The following is a 24,160-nucleotide window of genomic DNA, read 5'->3' as shown; positions in this document are numbered from 1 at the left end:
TTTTCATCTACTCGGAAGGCAGAGAGACAGAGATATCCTCCATCTACTTGTTCCCTCTCAATGCTGGCAACAACCAAGGCTGGGCCAGGCTGAAGGCAGGAGCCTGGAACTCCATCTGGATCTCCCACACAGATGGCCAGGCCCAAAGTACTTGAGCCATCATCTGAGGCCTCCTAGGTGCCTTAGCAGGAAGCTGGATCAGAAGCAGAGGAGCTGGCACTTGAGCTATCTCTCCAGGTTGGGATATAGGCATCCCAAAGCAGAGGCTTAACCTACTGCACCAAAAAGACTGCCCCTTGTGTTTCTTTAAAAAACAAAAAGCTTTATTAATTTATAGAAATGTTGTGAAAAATCAAAGCACATAGTTTTGCAGGTAAGAGACTTAAGAAATGTAAATGTAAAACAAAAACAAAAACAAAACACAACTTCTCCCTTCCTACGATCTCTAAGAGTACTGGGTGACTGTTCCATTAAAAGGAGAATTAAGTTATCTACTGGCACAAGTTCAGATCATCACTTCTAGATATTGGTTATATTGACAGATAAAAATTATTTTGTAAGGAATTGATGAAGTAAGATCAGAGTGACCTGTTTTATGAAATTTCCTTACAACAACATAAATTATAATTTAAAAAATTAGAAACAGAAATCAAGTCCCCTTTATTTTTTAAAAGATTTATTTATTTATTTGAACAAGTTACACAGAGAGAAAAGGAGAGGCAGAGAGAGAAAGGTCTTCTATCCGCTGGTTCACTCCCCAGTTGGCTGCAACGGCCAGAGCTGTGCTGATCCAAAGCCAGGAGTCTCCTCCGGGTCTCCCATACTACTGCTTTCCCAGGCCATAGCAGAGAGCTGGGTTGGAAGTGGAGCAGCCAAGACTCAAACCAGTGCCCATATGGGATGCTGACACTGCAGGTGGTAGCTTTATCCACTATGCCACAGTGCCGGCCCCAAGTCCCGTTTATTAAGAAAAGAATTCTCACCCATATTTTTTGTCATTCAAAATTCATTTTGTCATTCAGGCTCAATACCACTGTGTGGATTTTCTCATCACATTATGGGACTGACCAAGTAGTTGGGTCCTTGTCATACACACGGGAGACTCAGGTTGAGCTCCCAGCTTCCAGCTCCCTTCTCAGCTGTCACAGGCATTTGAGAAATAAGCCAGTGAATGGGAGCTTTCTCTCTCTCTCTCTCTCTCTCAGCCTTTCAAAAAACAGACAGACAAGCAAATAAATAAGTGGTCAATGTTACATACAATCCAGGAAACAAAGAGAACTAGTACTGTCTCTCCTTGTACAAAGGTAGAAGTCAACCTCTGGGTTTCTGGAATAATACATCCAGAATGATCCTCAGATGCTGCTACCATGGTGACAGACTAGCTGTAAATACTCTGGACTGCTATGTTGTAGTGGTTGTGTTAGTTCTCAAAACAGAAAAATGGATTTTTAAAAAATGAAATAGTACCCTAGTCATTACTCCTTTTTGTGTCTATCTGTGATGCTCTCTCAGCTAAACACAGATCCAGACTAAATTAATAACCCACAGACATTTCTCACACACAATTTCTGTGGTTTTCTTCATCATACCTCAGTCTTTTAGAAAGCATTGAATTCATTAATGAGTGGGAAATTTAGCTACCATGACAACAAATTTATGTACCATCAATTAAAAATTATTCATGCAGATGGCTGGTTTCAGTTATTAAAATAACCAGGAAAACATTAAAATTTTTCTCTTAAAATTTATGTTTAATTTTTAAAAACATTTATTTATTTACTTGAGAGGCAGATTTACAGAGAGAGGGAGAGACAGAAAGGTCTTCCATCTGCTGGTTCACCCTCCAAATGGCCGCAAAGGTGGGAGCAGGGCTGGTCCGAAGCCAGGAGCCAGGAACTTCTGGGTCTCCCACAGGGGTGCAGAGGCCCAAGGATTTGGGCTGTCCTTTCCAGTGCTTTTCAGGCCATCAGCAGGGAGTTGGATTGAAAGTGGAACAGCTGGGAATTGAACCAGCACCCAGATGGGATGCCAGGCCTGCAGATGATGCTTAACCTACTACACCACAGCAGCAGTCCCATGTTTAATTATTTTTGAAGCAAACATTACTTACAGAAGACATTAATCGACATCTAATTATCTGTCCACGGTTTGCAAAAAGATTCTAAAATAATATCGTAATAATTAATCTTCTCTAAATATAGAGGTTATGAGTGCTTCACCTTATTAGATTAATTAAATCTTACAATAAGCTTGGAAATTAGAAATTGTTATCCTTCCTTTACAAATGAGGAAATGGTGAATTGGAAGAGTTAAATAAGTTGATTATGGTTATACATAATACTGAAACAGAGCGGGACTTACCATTGGAGCTAACTCCAAAACAATGTTCACTTGGTTGTGCATGAAAGCAATGATGTTTCATAGATATATATCTCCAGAGAATAAAGCCAGAAGAAATTAATTTGAATCATAATAAGGAGTATCGAAGTTATCCAGAGAGAAAGCTATTTTTATCAATGAGAACAGAAAGGAGAACTCGGGGAGTTTGAAAGGTATTGGTAAGGTTTCCTGTCTTGCAATGGGTGGTGGATTCACCAGCACCACCATGCTTGGTTCTTTATGTATTTGACATGTTTTCCAATATGGGTTAAAATAGTATATACTAAAAATACTTCTTTTTTAAAGATTATTTATTTTTTTATTTGAAAGAATTACAGAGAGGGAAAAGGCAGAGGCAGAGAGAGAGAGGGAAAAGAGAGAGAGAGAGGTCATCCATCCACTGGTTCACTCCCCAAATGGCCACAACAGCCAGGGCTGGGCCAGGCTGAAGCCATGAGTCAGGAACTTCATCTACGTCTCCCTTGTGGGTGTCTTCCCAGGCACATTATCAGGGAGCTGGATTGGAAGTGGAGCACCCATATGGGATGCGGGCATTTCAGCTTAACCGGCTGCTCCATAGTGCCAGCCTCTAAAAATATGTTTTTTCAAAAATTTTTTCCCGGCCAGCGCCACAGCTTAGTAGGCTAATCCTCCGGGTTTTAGTCCCGGTTGGGGCGCCAGTTCTGTCCCGGTTGCTCCTTTTCCAGTCCGGCTCTCTGCTGTGGCCCAAGAGTGCAGTAGAGGATGGCCCAGGTCCTTGGGCCCTGCACCCGTGTGGAAGACCAGAGGGAGGCACCTGGCTCCTGGCTTCAGATCAGCTCAGCACGCCAGCCCCAACACGCCGGCTGTGGCGGCCACTTGGGGGGTGAACCAATGGAAAAAGGAGGACCTTTCTCTCTGTCTCTCTCTCTCTCTCACTGTCTGGCTCTGCCTGTCCAAAAAAAAAAAAAAAAAAGAAAAAAGAAAAAGAAACAAAAAGAAACAAAAATTTTTTCCCTAAAAATACTTTTAAAAGGAATTTTCAGAGAGGCTGGCATTTGGCATAGCAGTTAAGATACCACCTGAGACACCTGCATCCCATATTGGAGTCCCAGCTCCACCTTTAATGTCAGCTCCCTGCTATTATACCCCTGGGAGGCAGAGGTGTGGCTCAGCTACTTTGGTCCTTACTACCCACATGGGAGACACAGATCGAGTTCCAGACTCCTGTCTCTGTCCTGGCACATCCCTAGCTATTGCAGGCATTTGAGTAGTGAACTAGTGGATGCAAGATACCTGTCTGTGTGTCTGTCCCTTTTTCTCTCTCTCTCTGCTTTTCAAATAAAAAAGAAAAAGAAAGAAAGAAACTGTAAAGAGAAAGAAAGAAACTTTCAGAGAAATGAATTACTGAGGGAAACTTTTGTCTAAGTGTCTTTTAAAAATGCTTGTAGAAGTCGATATTCTTTCCCCCCTGGGTAACCTCAAGGTAATCCAGGAGAGGATTGGATGCTGCAGCAACACAGACAGAAGTCCAGACCATGCCCTAACTGTCATTACTGTTTCTTTGCTATTTCTGTGTCAGAACTCAGAAGTGGCATTAGAGAAAAGCTGCTCTCACAATAAGATTAGAACAAAAGCCTAAGGAGATTAATTCTTCCAGGAAGGTCATTTCTATTCAAGTGGACAACTTTCAATTTGGATTTCAACATTTGAGTAACTCCTGTTAATCCAAACAGGCACCTTTCCTTGATATTAAGATAGTTAGACTGGAGTTTTAGATTGACAAACCATTGTGGTATCATCGCATTAAAACACAAATATATCTACTTTCTCAAAATAGTAGTGTCTCTCTGTTAAAGTGTATATTTTGTTAGCGTGGCCCCACCGAGAGCTGGTTAACTCACAATTGCTTTTAGTCCTATGCCATTCTTACCTAATATGACAATCTATATTGTGGTTGGTCTCATCTACTTAATTTTATTTTAAAGGCAATCATGCCCATGGTCAGCCCCCAATCCTACTTTCCAGGGGTAAACATTGTCTTTTACCACCTGTGTTCAATTCCTCTTATTGCTTCCATAACACTAAAATGACATTTCTATCATATTCTTTTTTGATTTTAGATGAAGTCTTTAAATTTTAATTTCATGTATATTGAATTGCATTTATATAACTTAAGAAATCAAATAGATTCCTAAAGCTTATCTCAAAGAATTGGGGCTTTTGAGGGTCCTTCCCTCTCAGTCTCTCATGTCCAGTCTACAGACCTAACTGCTTTCAACTCTTTTATCTCTTTCTTTAGCTATTTATATTCATAATTCCAAATAGTATGCTGATACTACTCTTTTCACTATTTCATTTTAGATACTTGTAAGTCAACTTCTTACCATGAAAGTTTTGAGTTTGGCTTCTGTATATTACTTCCCCACATTCCTTTCTACCCAACCTTACAATTTTAATCCAATAGCCATATATTTTCACATTATCATGACCATGCAAATATTGTTCATAAGTAAGCCACATAGGGTTGTTTAGTTTTCTATTTACCTATTACTAATTATTCATGAACTCCCCTACAGGCCTATGAAATCCTCTCTCTCGGAACAAATATGAATATATCAGGGCAGCCATGAGTTCTGACTTTTTTCTTAGAGACATTCCACAGGAAGTGCAGGTCCTCCTGCTCCAGTCTGTTCTGATTACTCTAGACCTGCATGGCAACAGGATAAAAATTTCCCTTTTAGTCATCCTGGCTTTTCCTCTTGCTTCTCCCCTGTGTTGAATTACTTACTTCCTGGAGCCTATGTCTTCTTTCTAGGTTTTCTTCCTCATTTTAGTAGATAGATCACCTGATAGCTTCCTTTAAAAAGTTCACAAGAACAATATTTTTGAAATCTTGAAAATCTATATTGCAAATCTGCAAGTATTTTTAGTTTACCCTTGTACTTGGCTAAGCTTGTCTAGATATAGAATCCAGGGAGGCTAGAAATCAGTTTAACCTATTTTTTTAATGATATTGTGCTCATATACCAGCTTCCAATGTTGAAAAGCAGGGTGCCATTCTGATTCCTGAATCTGTTTTTCTTCTGTATGAGAACTTTTACTGAGCCGCCATTACTGAGCCAGGTTCTGTTTTAGATGCTGGGGATCACAGCATTGAAAAAAGAAAGGCATATGTTCTTGCCTTTTAGGAGCATACATTCTAGTGGAGGAGACAAATGACAAATCATATAAAGAAGTGAAATATTTTCTGTATTAGACAGTGATAAGTGCCCAAGCAGAAAAGGAGATTATATGGTGTCTGGACAGAAATTTTCTAAGAAAGACCTTACTTAGAAAGGAGCTTTGAGTAAAGAACTGAAAGAAGAAAGAGGGCAAGCCATGCTGATGTCCAGGGCATTACCTTCTAGGTAGAAAGAACACTAAGTGAATAGACCCTGGAACAGAGGCATCAAGTTGACAGCCCAGGAGAAGTCTGAACTGAGATAGAAGTTTAAAACTCACTGGAAACCCACGTCCAAGAAGTGGGCAATCCTAGGGATTGAACTGTGTCCTTAGAAAAGATATTGAGGGCCGGCACTGTGGCTCACTTGGTTAATCCTTCACCTGTGGCACCGGCATCCCATATGGGCGCTGGGTTCTGGTACAGGTTGCTCCTCTTCCAGTCCATCTCTCTGCTGTGGCCCAGGAAGGCAGTGGAGGATGGCCCAAATGCTTGGGCCCCTGCACCCACATGGGAAACCAGAAGCACCTGGCTCCTGGCTTCGGATCGGCGCAGCGCTGGCTGTAGCGGCGGCCATTTGGGGAGTGAAGCAACAGAAGGAAGACCTTTCTCTGTCTCTGTCTCTCTCTCTCTCTCACTGTCTAACTCTGCCTGTCAAAAAAAAAAAAAAAAAAGAAGAAGAAAGAAAGAAAAAAAAGATATTGAAGTTCTAAGCCCCAATAACTCTGAATGTGACCTTATTTGGAGAAAAGAACTTTGCAGATGATCAAGTTAGGAGAAGGTCATTAGAGCAGCCCTAATCCAACATGTGCTTAAAAAAAGATGGAGTAAAGTGTGGACATGAAACAGAAATGAAGGGAAGGTAGATTATGTGAAGGTAATTGCAGATATTTGGAGGGCTGCATCTCTAAGCCAACAAATGCCAAATACTGCAGCAAAGCACCAGAAGCTAGGGGAGAAGCATGGAACAAAATCTGCCCCACAGCCTTCAGTAAGACCAACTCTGCCAACACCCCGATATGAGACTTACCCTCCAGACCTGTGAGATGGCAAATTGCTGTTGCCTCAGCCGCCCAGTTTGTGGTTCTTTGTTAAGACATTCCCAATGTAAGACAGTGGGCCTTGGTAATGCATGAACTTAACTTTTTCTTCTCTACTCTTTTGCCTTCCTTTCCCAGAAAAGAGGGTGGAAATTGGATGGCAGAATTTCAGGTGAACTAGCAAGGCAGGATGGAAAGAGGAAACCAAGCTCATTGTAAGGGAACTGATATTTGCAGCCTCTGGAATTCATCTTGACATCTTTGAATATTGACTGGCCCCGGAGTCTAGTAGAAGTATTCATGTTTATGGCACTGCTGGTCTTCTTTCCACAATTTCTTCCTACCCACATCTCTTTTCTGGCCTTGGGCCTTAGTCCAACAAATGTCCAAATTCTATTTTAAACCCGAAATCTCATGTTCAAAATTTCAGTTCTTTCTTCCATTAAATAGCTCATCTTCTGCTTCTTCAACAAGACTGCTTCTTCCTGGGGGATGGTTGTTCTTAAGGAAAGTAATATGATTCAAAGTAAATCTCTGATGGAATTTGAAGGAGAGCATTTTTGAGTTCTGGAGTCCTCCCCACCACACACACACACCCTGGAGCAGTTGTAGTCTAGTGCTATAATGAGTCAGATGTTGGTTTCAGTCCCAACTCTGTCACTTATTGAATTGTGGAAAAAATATTTCAACCCTCTCAGTATTTGTTTCCTTATTTGTAACATTTATTTTCTAATAATATTTATTTCCTAGGGTTGTTATGAGGACTAAATGAAATAATATAACTAAAATCTCTAGACAGTGCCCAATGTTATACAAGCAGAAAATGAATGCAAGCCCCTATACCTTTCTTCATTCCTCTTATCCAATTTGACTCACAGGAAAAATTGTTAAATCAGCCCTAACACAGCACACTATTGCCTACCATTCATCATTACTTTCCATGTCTATAAGAGAAACTCTAAAGAAATTATAGCTTAAAGGAAAATCATGAGTCAGTCCAGGGCATTGTGGATATTCCTAAACTCTAAGTGGAATCTCAGTAAGTAGAAGACATCCTACTTGAGCAGTGCTCTATTCTCAATGAATGTGGGTCTTCAATACAGTCATTTAGTGTCCGGTGTTACATATAGGGTCCCCTAGGTTACTTCCCATCTCCCCATGACATATCTCAGTACTTAATCACTTGGGGACAGGCATATAACCACTCAGTTAAGATGCCTGTGTCCCAGATGGTAGTACCCAGGTTCCTATTCCTTAATACAAAATAGCTTAATGCTACTGCAGACTCTGTGAGGTAACAGGTGATGGCTCAACTAGGCAAGTCTCTGCCACCTATGTGGGAAATCTGGATCGAGTTCTCAGCTTCCAGCTTCAGCCTGGTCCATTGTAGGCATTTGGTCCTTTGTAGGCATCCATTGTCGTGGATGGGAGCTCTCTGTCCATCTGTCTCTCTTAAAGATGATGAGGATGATAAAATGATCGTGTGAATGAATGTTGCAGCTTAATTTCTTTCCCTTTATCTCTTTTTCAAAAGGCAGAGCATTTATGTTTAGCTTTATGACTTGCTAAGCAACAAACACATTAAGACTCTACAAAAAAAATGAAGAAGCAGTTTTCTCCTTTTTCCTTTTCAATAAAACCTATAGTGATTTAATCCTATATGCTTTTTTTAGAACTATTCAAAATGCTTCAATATCTGTGACCACAACTTCCTTATTATTCTAACCCATTTTCTAGCTTATTTATTCATGGGGAATCATTATTATTTTTGTACCTTGGGAATTGTTGCAGAAAGATACCTTTTCAATAATCAAGCAACTTAAATACATGCTATGCTTTCGGTTGTCATTAGTGTCGGTTCTGCCACATTCTTGGATGTATTTATGAGCTAGGTAAATTGGGGCTTGACCACTAAATATGTTCAGGGCATTTCATAAAGGTCATGTAAATTGACTTGAAAAGTAAGCTTATTTTAATGGAAAAAAATTTGAAATCCTTGCATCCTTGCATAGTTTTTGCAAAATACACATTTTCCATGCACTTTTTAAAGACCTTGTCATATCTATGGATGGACTGAAAAAATCTGCACCAAAATAAACTAGTCTTTTAAGTCCCATTTCAATGACTATTTTGAAGCACCCTTGTATCTACATAAAACTTACAGAAGAAATTCAAAACAATTCTATAAAATAATACTTCTTTATTCCTGTCTTTTCTCATCTTCTAACCCTGCAGAAAATAAATAGCCAATTGTAAATATTTCTATTTTTTGAGAATGAAGGAAGGAGTTTAGTATAACCGTGAAGCTTCGTGACCTGACCTAGAACTACATTCAGTTAAAAATATTTTATGGAATTTCCAGATGTTTTAGGTCACTGAACAGGAAGGAGGATAAAAGTAACTTCTATTTCTATGACTTTGCTAAATGTAGTCTCAAAAGCCCTCTGAATTTTTTTCTTATTTGGTAGAAAGTTTATTTAATTTTTTGAAATTACTTTCTCATTAGCTTTAATGTTTTTGCAGTTATGATCCTACTATATTTTAAAGATTATAAAGATGAAATATTCTAGTTGTATTTAGAAAGTTTCACTATTGATATTATGCATCAGAGTATATTGAATTCTCTGAAATTTTATAATCAACTTCTTAGAAAAATATAGCTGGTCATTATTCTAGTATCTTTTTTCAACTGTATTGAGTCATAACTGATAATCTTTTGTGAACTTTTACTATTTAAATGCTAAAGTGAGGACAGATTATGGAAAGTGTTAAGCTATCAAATTGCAATGTGATCTATACCAGCTGTGAATATGAGCCACAATATTGTCTTTCAGTTCAAAATAAGTTTATCTTTTAATTTTTATAAGGAAATCCAGTATGTTATTAACTATGTAAGACCTCTTGAGGTCAGAAATTGTCAAAGTCCTTTTTGTATATTTGTTAGGGAGAAAATTCTGCCTTAAACCCAGTAAAATTGTGATTCATAACCCTGTGTGGCAGGGAGATGTAAACATAGCTATGGTTAAGGGCATTTGACTTTACTGTCTGATAAACCCAGAGTTAAGGCCTCCTCATTGTTTATCACCTAATGACTTTGGGAGAGGCTTAACCTCTCTGGAACTCAGTTTTCTCATACCAAAATAGAGATAATGCATTCCTCTTGAAGTATTAGGATCACATTGAGATAATGTGTATAAAGCATTTAGTACAGGACTGACAGGTACTTGTGAAGCTTTCGACAAATGTTGACTCTCACAATTATTTTATGGTAGGCAACTGGAACTTTTTCAGCCTGCATAATTTCTTCTGAATTTAGCAACTGTAGTCTTGTTCCCTTTTAGGGACTAAAACTTCTAAAACAAAGTTCTTACCTCATCTTGTTCTTTATTCTAAATTGCCCTTCCTATTTATTTTTAAAGCCAATACTTGAGTTTTACAGGTGTAGGTCCTAATTTATCATTACTAATATTTCATCAGTAACAAGGCAAATTTCCTTTGTATGCCCATTTTCCATGTCAGTGCTTCTATGACAATAAATCTATAATAATTGTAGAATCCCACTGGGTAGGATGTGGAATGTAAAAAATCACATAACATGAAATCATCATATCACTAGACTCATTCGGAACTCCCAATAAAATGTAGTTTTCATTTCCTTGGTTAACAAACAGGAGTTGGTTTTTCTGGTGTAACATGAAGTCTGGAGGTGGGCAATTACTGCAGCGGTTCAGTTTCTAAAGCAAGTGTTGTGCGGCTCTCTTGATCTTTCCACACAGACACAAATGACTGCCGCAACTCCAGGGAGGATGTGGGAGGGCACCAAAGCAATCTCCGCTTCATTTCCTTCCTTCTCTCTTTCTTTTACTGGGGAATAATTTACATGTAGTAAAATGGAAAAAATTATTGAATGTTGATAAATGGATACACAAATGTGATCATCACCCAAATCAACACAGAACATTTCCATCTTTTTTTTTTTTTTAAGCTTTACTTATTTATTTGAAAGGCAGAATTACAGAGAGAGAGAGGAGAGACAGAGAGAGGGATCTTCCATCTACTGATTCACTCCCCAAATGGCTTAACAGCCAGGCCTGGGCCCAGATCAAAGCCAGGATCCAGGAGCCTCTTCCGGGTCTCCCCCGTTGGGTGCTGGGTGCAGGAGCCCAAGCACTTGGGTCATCCTCCGCTGCTTTCCCAGGCACATTAGAAGGAAGCTGGATTGGAAGTGGAGCAGCTGGGACAAAAACCATTGTCCATACAGGATGCTAGCACTGCAGATGGTGTCTTAACCCTCTGTGCCACAGTGCCAGCCCCTTCCATCACTCTTGAAAGTTCACTTGTGCTTCTTTACAATCCAGTCACTCATTCCAGATACAAGTGTAGCTCTGATGTCTATCCATAAGGGTAATTGTACCTGTTCTTAAATTTCATAAAAGTGAAATAATTACAGTATGTATATCTGTTAGGGTTTTTTTGCTCAACACAATATTTTTTAGAGTCTCTCATGTTATATGTATGAGTAGCTTGCACCTTTCACTACTGAGCAGTGTCCCCTTGTGTGTTCCTTTTTTTATGATACCAAAAAACTTTCCCAGAATCTTTCTACCTGCATCTTATGGGCCATATCAATTCATGTGCCACTTTGCACTGTAAGGGAAGCTGGGAAAGTATTCATCTCTCTGCTGTCTATCCTAGGACATTAAAAAGGAGAATCAGGTTGAGAATGGCCTTTGAGTAAGCAAATAGCATCCACCAAAATAAAATTCAGTTTTAAATTTGGTCTTGAAATTTAGGTTTCATTCTTTCTACCAAAAACTGCTGGTTATCTTACTTATATATTATTATTTGAAATACACACATGAATTTCAAGGTAAGTTTAATCTGAAAGAAATCAGTGTAAATTATGAAGCTATTTGATTTACAATTTATTACAATAAAGAAACTTATTTCTTAAATTTTTATTTGTTGATTTTTCATTTTTCATGTAAAAGGCAAAGAGAGATTTTTCATCCACTGGTTCACTGCCCAAATGCCAGTAACAGCCAGAACTAAGCCAGGCTGAAGCCAGGAACCCTGAACTGTGTGTGAGTCAGCTACATCAGTGGCAAGGACCCATCATCTGCTGCCTCTCAGGGTGTGCACTGGCAGGAAGCTAGATCAGAAACAGACTTGAACCAGGCACTTTGATATGGGATGCAGATGTCCCAAGTGGCAACTTAAGTGCCATGTCACATGTCTATCCCACAGTAAAGAAATTTTAAAGATAAAAATACAAATTTAAATCTATGAAATATACAATTAGAATACTAAAAATTATATTCTTCAAAAACCACACTGTCTAGTAGAGAAGCCATTGGCCACATATGGTTATTTAAATTGAAATTTTAAAAAAATCTGTCCCTTAATTGCACAAGTCAAAAATTAAAATGGGCAGTAACCACATGCAGCTAGTGACTCTTAGTACAGATGTAGAAAATTTGACTAAATGTGGAAAGTTATATTGGACAGCATATTCAAGTAAGAGGAGGAAAAGAACAAATAAAGGTCATTTTCCATCATTAAAATAGAATCTTTTTAAAAAACATTTTGTTGAGAGGTAGAATTACAGGCAGAGAGAGGTAGGGACAGAGAGAAAGGTCTTCCATCTGCTGGTTCACTCCTCAAATAGCTGCAACAGCAGGAGCTGAGCTGATCTGAAGCCAGGAGCCAGGAGCCAGGAGCCAGGAGCCAAGAGCTACTTCTGGGTCTCCCCTACAGGTACAGGGGCCCAAGCACTCGGGCCATCTGCCATTGCTTTCCCAGGCCATAGCAGAGAGCTGGATCAGAATAAAATATAAGCTTAATTAATTTGGGGGAACTATTAAAGAGTGGTGGGTAGTTTTATTTCAGAAAAATATAGTAAGTATTTAATCAAATATTTAAGCAAGAGAAGAGGAGAGAGAAAAGTAAAATATCACTCATTATTTCAATAAATATTTACTGAGCGTATATTATGTGTCATTTTTTTCACCAATGAAAAAAATAAAGTAATTGTTTTAGGGTAATTTTTGGTATGAGATGGGAGAGAAACAAAATAAATGATGTCAAGTAGTGGCAAGTGCTGCGTAGGGGATGGAGGAGAACTTTTTTTAAAAAACTATATTTTGTATTCTATGTTCATATACTTTTTTAAAAAAAGATTTATTTATTTATTTATTTGAAAGGCAGAGTTACAGGGAGGCAGAGGCAGAGAGAGTGAGAGAGGTCTTCCATCCTAGAATTTGGCCCTAGATGGCCAAAACAGCAGGAGCTGTGCCGACCTGAAGCCAGGAGCCAGGAGCTTCTTCCAGGTCTCCCACATGGATGCAAGGCCCCAAGTGTCTGGGCCATCTTCTTCTGCTTTCCCAGGTTACAGCAGAGAGCTAGATCGGAAATTGAGCAACCAGGACTCAAACCAGTGCCCATGTGGGATGCCAGCACTGCAGGTGGCACTTTACCCGCTACGCCACAGCGCCAGCCCCAGGAGAACATTTTTATAGTGTTTGAGATGATAATTGTACAGAGGCCAGAGGGGATTAGGAAGGGGACCATTTAGATTCATGTAGGAGTGAATCCAGTTGAAACCACCAATGCTTATGTTAGGAAGTATAGTCAATGACAGCAATCTAAAAATCTTTAAGGAACGAGGGGCTGGGATCTGCCATGCGGAGAATGGATAGGTAGAACTGTCTGATGGTGTGAACTTCAGAAGGGTTCATGATCCAGAGCACAGTAAATGGCAAGAGGACGCTTACTCCACCTGTAGCCCAGGAACAGTAAACCCAGTAAAGGGTTTGGGGAGAATCAGCTCCCACAGGACGACTGCGTCTGGAAAAGCAGTGTGCTAGGGGAGAGCTGATTTTCAGTAGATCAGGAAGTGACGGGAAAGATCAGAGAAAAAATTCGAGATACCTGGGATTTTGCAGATGACATTTATGAATTCTAGAGGGCACACAGGAAAGGTTTGATTTGAGAGATGAAAGAGAATGGGGGGAGGGAGCAAGACATGGGGATTGTCTCAGATAATATGTGAAAAGTCCTCTTGAGTTTTATTTTTGTTAAAAGAAAAAGAAAGTGGAGAATTGAAGTCATTAGCTAGATGATTCTATTGTTTATTCTGCCAAGTCTTCTAGATTATCATATTAATTCTACTGTTTGGCTTGTATTATGCAGATATAACTTTCATAAATTATCAAAGATGAAACATGAGATTAAAGACAAGAAATCAAAACTGTATACAGGCTCTGTAGATTCATTGTTTCTACTACTTTCTCATCTCTAGTTCCTAGGGGATGCAATTATTGCTATAATAATTTGGATTGAAATACACAGAGCAGAAATTGTCACAAGAAACTTATTGAAAGCCAACTCATGTTTTTAATTAGCTGAAAAGGTAATAAAAAGCAAAAGGATCACAAAAAGTGCATAATATTAATAATAGAGTGTGTGATCCATCTTTAATTTTGTATTTTCACACCTAAGCTACTTTTTAAAGTAATCTCTTAATATTTGCAGTATTGGATTTCATTGATATATAAATCTGTAGTCCTTATTGTATAAGAAAGCAAAACTAATCAGATTTAAGAGACCAGAAATGAGGACAAATTTTGTAAAAGCATTACTTATACCAGTACACACAGTACAATATTTTATTTTGTATTCTCTGTTAAAAATAAATTTATGCAAATGAATTGTATATACTATCCTACTAGTTTTTTTTTTTTGAAAGATATTCAGGTCATGAGTATCTTTTTTAAAAACTGATTGATAACATGCTTAGCCAAAGACTTTACAACCAATGAATATCATGCTATTAAAAACTGTTTCTAGGCTGGCGCCGCGGCTCACTAGGCTAATCCTCCGCCTAGCGGCGCCGGCACACCGGGTTCTAGTCCCGGTCGGGGCGCCAGATTCTGTCCCGGTTACCCCTCTTCCAGGCCAGCCCTCTGCTGTGGCCAGGGAGTGCAGTGGAGGATGGCCCAGGTGCTTGGGCCCTGCACCCCATGGGAGACCAGGAAAAGCACCTGGCTCCTGGCTCCTGCCATCGGATCAGCGCGGTGCGCTGGCTGCAGCGCGCCGGCCGCGGCGGCCATTGGAGGGTGAACCAATGGCAAAGGAAGACCTTTCTCTCTGTCTCTCTCTCTCACTGTCCACTCTGCCTGTCCAAAAAAAAAAAAATCAAAAAAAAAAAAAAAACTGTTTCTATACAGGAGGATTGGGAACCGGAAATATTTGATGATGATCTCCTCTAAAAGTCAAAATAAGTACCGTTTACATTATAAAGTATGTTCAATGAATACCTCCCTTATTAGTTTTTTTGCTGATAAAAACATTTGTGTTTTACAAAATCAGTAAAAATTTATTAATAATATCTAATACTCAGTTCATGTTCCAATAACTTATATTGTCTCAAAATGTAGTTTTTCAGTTGTTAGAATTCAAATAAGGCCCACAAACCTTATTTGATTACGTATCTTATGTCTTTTTTATTCTAGGATTATCCCTTTTCCCTCTCCATTAGAAAAAACCAGCCATGTAGAAGTAATCACATAGAATGTCTTGCATTCTGGATTTGGATAATTGCTTTCTCACAATATCCTTTAACTTATTCTTTTACCATTTGGATTCCCAATTAACTATTGTTTAGATACATGACCTTCTTTAGATTTTTGTTCCTTTTTAAATCAGTTATTTAATTTGAATGGCAGAGAGGCAGAGACAGACAGAGCTCCTATCAACGAGTTCATTCTCAAAACGCCCACAATATCTGGGATTGGGCCAGAGCCAGGAACCTAACTACTTGAGCCATTACCATTTCCTTCCAGGATCTATTAGCAGGAACCTGGAGTTAGAGCCAGAGACAGGCATGGAATCCAGGCACTCCAATATGGGACACAGGTATCCTAATCAGCATCCTAACCACTAGACTAAATGCCTGTCCCTTGCCCCCCACTACCACCACTTTTTTAAAATATTTATTTACTTGAAAGGCAGAGTTACAGAGAGGCAGAGGCAGGGAGAGAAAGAGCGAGAGAGCGAGAGAGAGAGAGAGAGAGTTTTCCATCCACTGGTTCACCCCCAAATGACTGCAACAGCCAGGGCTGGGCCAATCTGAAACCAGGAGCAGCCAAGAGCTTCCTCATGTCTCCTTTGTGGGTGCAGGGGCCCAAGGACTTGGACCATCTTATGCTGCTCTCCCAGGCACATTAGCAAGGAGCTGGATGGGAAGTGGAGCAGCCAGGACTTGAACTGACATCCATATGTGATGCTGGCACTGCAGGCAGCAGTTTTACCGGCTACACCACAGCGCCGGCTGGCCCCTCTTTTTTTTTTTTTTTTTTTTTTTTTTTTTTGGCAGGAACAATATATAGCAGTGCTACTGCACTTCCTGTTGCATCTCATCATGAGGCATATAATGTCTGGTTGTTCAACTTTGGTAAATATGTGTTTGGTCACTAGATTCAAATGGTATAGCTTGATCATTTCAGTATACAGTTTCCTACCAGCTTTACAACCAATAGTTTTAACACTGATTGATAAATGTTGCCCAGATACATTATTTCTTTAGGGTTTGCAAATAGTTTCTTTCAAATTTTATCATTTCTTTTGCATTTATATTTCCTCAGTATGGTTATGACACTAAACTGGTATACAGTGGGGTTTACTTGTTTCTCTTTTTTAAAAATTTATTTATTCACTTATTTTTTATTTATTTTTTATTTTTATTTTATTTTATTTTATTTTTGACAGGCAGAGTGGACAGTGAGAGAGAGAGACAGAGAGAAAGGTCTTCCTTTGCCATTGGTTCACCCTCCAATGGCCGCCGCGGCCTGGGCCATCCTCCACTGCACTCCCTGGCCACAGCAGAGGGCTGGCCTGGAAGAGGGGCAACCGGGACAGAATCTGGCGCCCCAACCGGGACTAGAACCCGGTGTGCCGGCACCGCTAGGCGGAGGATTAGCCTAGTGAGCCGCGGCGCCGGCCTCACTTATTTTTATTTGAGAGAAGAGAGACATACAAGAGATATCTCCCATCTGCTGGTTCACTACCCAAATGCCCACAAAAACTGGGGGTAGAGCAAAGACAAAAGTCAGAAGCCTGGAACTCAATCCCAGTCTCCCACACAGTGGCAAGGACCCAAGTATACTTGAGCCATCACCTGCTGCCTGCTATGGTGTGTATTAGCAGGAAGTTGGAATTGGGAGTGAACCTGGGACTTGAACCCAAGCATTCCAATATGAGATGCAGGTATCCCAATAATCATCTTACCTACGCCAAACTACCACCCTTCATTTTACTTTTTATTTTTAAGGTGTTATTTTTGTTTCCATATTTTTTTTTTTTATTTTTTTTGACAGGCAGAGTGGACAGTGAGAGAGAGAGACAGGGAGAAAGGTCTTCCTTTTGCCGTTGGTTCACCCTCCAATGGCCGCCGCGGCCGCGCGCTGCGGCCGGCGCACCGCGCTGATCCGATGGCAGGAGCCAGGAGCCAGGTGCTTTTCCTGGTCTCCCATGGGGTGCAGGGCCCAAGCACCTGGGCCATCCTCCACTGCACTCCCTGGCCACAGCAGAGGGCTGGCCTGGAAGAGGGGCAACCGGGACAGAATCTGGCGCCCCGACCGGGACTAGAACCCGGTGTGCCGGCGCCGCTAGGCGGAGGATTAGCCTAGTGAGCCGTGGCGCCGGCCCTGTTCCGTATTTATTCATTTCATTTTTAAATGTAGTTTTTAAAGTATTGCATTTATGTACATTCAGAGAAGTCTAGCTTTTCATCTCTTTCTCCTCTATCCTCTTCCCTTTCTTTATAGGTAACTATTTTCTTAAATATTTGGTTTATACTATGTTGTGTCTTCAAATGTGCACACGAATAACCTGGGGTTTGTTTAGATAAATGTGTCACTATAAACACTGTTTTGTATTTTGTTTGTATCTAATAAGACATCCTTATGATAGAGTCATGTCAGGAGGTAGCACTTATTTTGAGTCTTTTTCATAGCTGTAAAGTGTTCCACGTACAGATCCAGCAAAGATTATTCATTTAACCAGTCATCTACTGATAGAATTTGATTTGTTTCTAGTCTGGTTATTATATACACAATGCTGCAGTGAATAGCCTCCATGTACATCATTTTGCATTTATACCAGTATATCTTTGAGTTGGATTTCTAGAAATGTGATTATTGGATCAAAGAGTAAATTCCCCTTTAGGAATTGTGACATTTTGCATTCTTACCAGCAACATGTAAGAATAGATGTTCCCCCAAATCCTTGCCAACATAATATGCCATAAAGTTTTGGAGTTTTGCCAGTTTTGAAATGGTACTTGAATTTAGGTATTTTGTTTTTGTTTTCTGAGAGGGGGAGAGGGGGAGAGAGGGAGAGAGAGAGAGAGCAAGCGAGTGCGAGCACTCCCATCACAGGCTTCCTTCTCAAATGCCCACAGTAGCCAGGACTAGGCCTGGCCAAAGCTGGGAACTCAATTCAGGAACTCAACACTTGAATCACCATTGCTACCTTCCAGGGTCTGCGTTAGGGTCAGACCTAAGCACTCCTGTATGGCACAAGGGCATCTGAAGCGCTAAGCCAAATGCCTGTCCTGGGCTTCTTTTATTTGGATTGTTAAAGCTTTTATAAAAATTTTAAAAGTAAGCTGTGTTGTGTTATAGTGGGTGGAGCTGCTGCTTGTGGTGCTGGCATCTCATATGGACACCAGTTTGAGTCCTGGCTACTCTACTTCCAATCCAGCTCTCTGCTATGGCCTGGGAAGGCAGGAGAAGATGGCCCAGGTCCTTGGGTCCCTGCACCCACATGGGAGATCTGGAAGAGGCTCCTGGCTCCTGGCTTTGGATTGGCCCAGCTCCAGTTGTTGTGGCCATTTGGGGAGTAAATCAGAGGATGTAAGACCCTCCCCTCCCTTCCACTTCTGCCTCTCTGCCTTTCAAATAAATAATCTTTTTAAAAATAAATAAGCTAAAATCACCCTTGTAAAGGAAAATCAGAAAACTTGACAGATATTAATCACAATTCTTTCTATAGACTTTGAGATTCCTTCTAGCACATTAGCTCTTTCAAACCTTTAGGTAGTTTTCAATAAATCATTACTAAAGAGTTCCAAATGCTACTGCTAGCTAATAAATTATTGCCAAAGTGGCTCTTTAGTGAGGCTTTATACATGGCTACACACACACGCACACACACGCAAACCTTACATACCTTTCAATGGTTACCTTTCTTTCTGATTTGTTGGATGAAGTATGGGAGAAATAAAAATAATATGAAATTTTAATAATAATAAAAATAAAAAATATGAAATATTTTATATTATTTTGCCTATTTTAATGTCATAACATTTATATAAGATCTATTTGTTAGACTCCTTAAATATGCAAAGAAAAGTTACACCCAGATCACCTTTGGCAACAGAGGCTTTGTGCAAGGACATAGTGGGATATAAGGGAGCCCAAGATATTATTTTATTTTCTGAACTATGGAGGCATTTGCAAGGCTGGGGAAATACAGCTGGTCTGGCCTCATGGAGTACTGGAGTCATGCCTAAGCTCTAAAGACCTGAATCTTCTTAGTTCACGAGTCACAAAGACAGAATGTGATGAGTTCCATATCGTACTAATCAAAATGAAATGCCAAACTTGGTTCAATTTTATGCCACTCAAACTCACAGGAGGTAAGCCTCCTTCATGTCCAGTTTTTACAATGGACCAAACATTTTAACCCAAGATAAACAAGGGTGGTTTCACTGTGAAAATAGGGAATGCTGAGCATATCACAGACTCTGGGTTTGAAAGGAGGAGACACTGGGAGACCGACTACTTGAAATTTCCTTTCATATTTAACCCAAATATATCTCGACTCTAAAAATTACATGGACCCTTGAAATAACTCCTTGGGAATTCATTTTATATTCTGTGACTGCTTTGCAGGATGAAAATCCTTGGCTATTTGAAATTAGTATGCACATATTCCCATTATTCAGTAATCTGCGCAACATCTTGGGTTATGGGCTTGTCATTTCATCATTTGACATCAGTAACACCTCCAATTTCTGTAATACTTCATGTGTTTATAGCCTACTTTGAACAGTACTAGTTTCATACATCATTATTTCAAAAGCTTCTATTTTGAACTAAAACACTGACAAAATTTGTCTTAGGTTTTACTGAACATATTCTGTAAGTAGGTATTTATTCTGTTTAAATTCCAATACCTATTTAGAGACTCCACTTAGCAAAATGGAGTAAGACTTACATTAGATGGTTAGGACTAAGATAGCTGGGATTTTTGCTATCCAACCATGGACAACTGGCACATCATTTAACCTCTCAAGCCTTCAGTTTTTTTTTTTTTTTTTTTTTTTTTTTTTTTTTTTTTGACAGGCAGTGGACAGTGAGAGAGAGAGAGACAGAGAGAAAGGTCTTCCTTTGCCGTTGGTTCACCCTCCAATGGCCGCCGCGGCCGGCGCGCTGCGGCCGGCGCACCGCACTGATCCGATGGCAGGTGCCAGGAGCCAGGTGCTTTTCCTGGTCTCCCATGGGGTGCAGGGCCCAAGCACCTGGGCATCCTCCACTGCACTCTCTGGCCACAGCAGAGGGCTAGCCTGGAAGAGGGGCAACCGGGACAGAATCCGGCGCCCCGACCGGGACTAGAACCCGGTGTGCCGGCGCCGCTAGGCGGAGGATTAGCCTAGTGAGCCGCGTCGCCAGCCCGCCTTCAGTTCTTATTGTGCAGAGTGTGGACGATACACCACTCTGCTTCCTTCTATTTTCTTTACTTACATACCTCTCATCTGTATTAACTAGTTTTAAAAAATCATTTTTGCTTTTAGCATTTAATATTTCCTTTTTCTTCAGCTTAACCCTAGTTACAGCTGCATTTTCAAAATAAGCTCAATTTTATGTTCTGTAAGATTTGTCTTGTGCGAGTCGTGACATTCATTTTATGGGAAGCAGGAAGTCACTTGGTAATGAAATAATTGAGTGGAGTTTGCATTTTAGAAAGCTAACCTGAAAGAGTTGTGAGCACTGGAATGCAACAGGAGGGATGAAGCAGACAGACCAGTTGAGGTCTGAAGATCTTTTGAACTGTGAGACCATAAAGGTCTGGTTTGCCTTGGTGGCAGTGGACAGGAAAATCTGGGAAGGAGTCAACAGACACTGATAAAGGAAACACAAGAGGACAAAGTACCTGAGAAGACAGGGTAGATGAGATAAAAGTTTCAAGTTAAGGAGAATGTCATGCACTGGACCAGACGGATTTGTAAGTGCTGCCCCTGGAAGGAAGGCCTTGAGCATGGCTTGGGGCAATTTCCATGGCAAGTAATGATGGAATATGTTCTGTGGAAACAGTAGCTAGTAATGTCTTCTAAAAGGAAGCAAAGTTATAGAGATGGACAACAATAGTTACACAACTGAGTAGGTAATTATTCTACCCGGTGAAAGGGAAAAATACTCATAGGTGAAAGTTTTCTCTGAGTAATTTTGGTATGGATAATAATCAGAAGACAGTTTTATTATCATAGAATTGTTTATCTGGATTATCATTGTATTAATCTAGACTTGGAAAAACTAAAGGAAGCAATCAAATCCTGGGTATTTTCAGTTTTCACAAAAAATACTTCTAAAAAAATGAAAGCAATGAGACTTTGTGAAGAGTTGTGGTTGAGATGTTTGAAGGACTCTGACTCAGTACACAGTTAATATTTTTTAAATGGTTTATATAGCAAGGCAGAATTCACCAGTGGGTAAGTTACCTTAACAAACTGGATTAAAATTCAACAAGCCTGTGTACATTTTAAAGATTTATAGGAAGCACAAGATAACTCTGCCAGGGTGAAATACATAATGAAAAATATGTAGCCGGCACCGCGGCTCACTAGGCTAATCCTCCGCCTAGCGGCGCCAGCACACCGGGTTCTAGTCCCGGTCAGGGCGCCGGATTCTGTCCCGGTTGCCCCTCTTCCAGGCCAGCCCTCTGCTGTGGCCAGGGAGTGCAGTGGAGGATGGCCCAGGTGCTTGGGCCCTGCACCCCATGGGAGACCAGGAAAAGCACCTGGCTCCTGGCTCCTGCCATCGGATCAGTGCGGTGCGCCGGCCGCAGCGCGCCGGCCGCGGCGGCCATTGGAGGGTGAACCAACGGCAAAGGAAGACCTTTCTCTCTGTCTCTCTCTCTCACTGTCCACTCTGCCTGTCAAAAAAAAAAAAATGTAGTTGACTTAATTGAGTTACATAAAATTTGGCAAAGATCCAGAGAATGGGAACTGAAATGATCACAGATAAATGAGAGAGAAGAGAGATCTCTCCATCTGCTGATTCATTCCCCAAATACCTGCAGTGGCTTGGAGTGGAGGGAGGAGCCAGCAACTCAATCCGGGTCTCCCATCTGGGTGGCAGAGACCCAATCACTGCTGTCTCTCAGGGTCTGCATTAGGAAAATGGAATCAGGAGTGGGAGCCAGGAATCATACATACACACCACTGCGGGACATGGGTATCTTAACTGCTGTGCCAGACTGAGGCCTGCTCCCGAACAGATACATCTTTAGACTACAGTTGTATGAAAAGGGGTTAAAGAAAAGTTATTTAGTTCACAAGAGAAAAGGCTGAAGAACAAACTGCAGTGTTTGTCTTCCTGACTTAGGCAGTATATTTGTCTTAGACAATATAGGAACAAATGACCTTTATTTTTTTTTCCTTAGGAGAATCTAAAAAATTACCTTAATTGCAACTGCAGCTTTTGTTAAGTTAAAGTCCCATGGTATGTATTGAGGGCTAAAATTGAATGACTAATTGGTGGCACCTGGCCAATTTGTGAAAGCGCAAATAATGTGTAAATGACAATCACATGTAGTGAGGAAGAGAAAGCTTCTCAAAATGAAATTTGACTACAGTGTCACAGCAATCTTGTTTGCTGGCCATACAGGCATGCTACATACACTTGTGTGCTATCTTGCCTCCAAGGTGCTAGCACCATTTAAGTGGAAAACAGAAAAAGTACCTTTAGAAATTTTTGTATTTGGGCCGGCGCCATGGCTCACTAGGCTAATCCTCCGCCTGCGGCGCTGGCACCCCGGGTTCTAGTCCCAGTCGGGGTGCTGGATTCTGTCCCGGTTGCTCCTCTTCCAGGCCAGCTCTCTGCTGTGGCCCGGGAAGGCAGTGGAGGATGGCCCAGGTCCTTGGGCCCTGCACCCTCATGGGAGACCAGGAGAAGCACCTGGCTCCTGCCTTCGGATCAGGTGTGCTGGCCGCAGCGGCCATTGTGGGGTGAACCAATGAAAAAAAAGGAAGACCTTTCTCTCTGTCTCTCTCACTGTCCACTCTGCCTGTCAAAAAAAAAAAAAAAAAAAAAAAAAAAAAAAAGAAAGAAAGAAATTTTTGTATTTAATTCCTCTGAGAAAAAACGGGTGGTATAGTGTTCTTAGCATTGAGAAGGCAAGTCAGCACTAATTAATTTTACAGATACTATAAGCAGAGTCACTAGAATGTATCCCTGATGGGGACAACAGATTTCACTTCTCTATTCATATTCATACCTGGCAGTATTTGTACTCAGTAGGAAAAAGGTAATGGTTGATTTCCAGTAACTTCCATGCAGGCCTCCAATGATTTCCAATTTCTCAGCTGTTGCTTTAGCTGACCTATTAGCAGTTACAGTTGATCATTCCCTCCTGCTGTAGCTTCTTCACGTGGCTACTGGTTCCTTCTATCTAGCAGCCACTGCTCTGGCTCATTTGCTGATTCTTCTCACCTTCCCTCAGTCACTCTGTCACTTCTCCAGCTAAACTTTCTCCCTAGAGAGCAGCACGGTCCAACAGAAAAATAATGTGAGCCACAAATGCAAGGCATTTGAAAATTTTCTAGTTACTACATTAGAAAAAGTAAAAAGAAAGTGCTGAAATTCATATTTGAAGGGATCTGCAAAAAGTTCATGGAAAATGTGTATTATGAAAAAACTTTGCATGGATTTCAAAAAAAATTTTACATCAAAATAAACTTTTCTTTAAAAAAAGTTTATTTATTTATTTATTTGAAAGGCATAGTGGCACAGAGAGAGGGAGATATACAGCAAGAGATCTCCTGTCCACTGATTTACCCTCAAATGCCTACAACAGCCAGAGCTGGGCCAGACTGAAGCCAGGAGCCAGGAACTCTATCCAGGTCTTCCATATGGGTGGCAAGAACCCAAGTACTTGAGCTGTCATCTGCTGCCTCTCAGACATAATAGCAGGAAACTGGGTTGGAAGAGGAGGCAGGACTTGATACCAGGCACTTCCACATAGGATATGGGCATCCCAAGTAGAGGGGCATAATGTTTGCCCTAAATTTACTGTTAATTCCATTTTTTTCATGAACTTCCTAAAGTCCCCTTGTATATCCAACCCATTATACAACAATCATTTCAGTAATGTAAAAAAATTAATGTGATATTTTGAGTTATTTTTAATACTGTTTTGAAATCCAATGTGTTGTACCTATGGCATATCTCTATCGAGACTAGCTACATTGTATGTG

Source organism: Oryctolagus cuniculus, chromosome 16, assembly GCF_051225735.1.
Source record: "Oryctolagus cuniculus isolate XC-2025 breed Fujian yellow rabbit chromosome 16, ASM5122573v1, whole genome shotgun sequence".
NCBI classification, from domain to species: Eukaryota; Metazoa; Chordata; class Mammalia; order Lagomorpha; family Leporidae; genus Oryctolagus; species Oryctolagus cuniculus.
The sequence above is the reverse complement of the archived record's forward strand: the minus strand, read 5'-3'. Positions refer to the sequence as shown.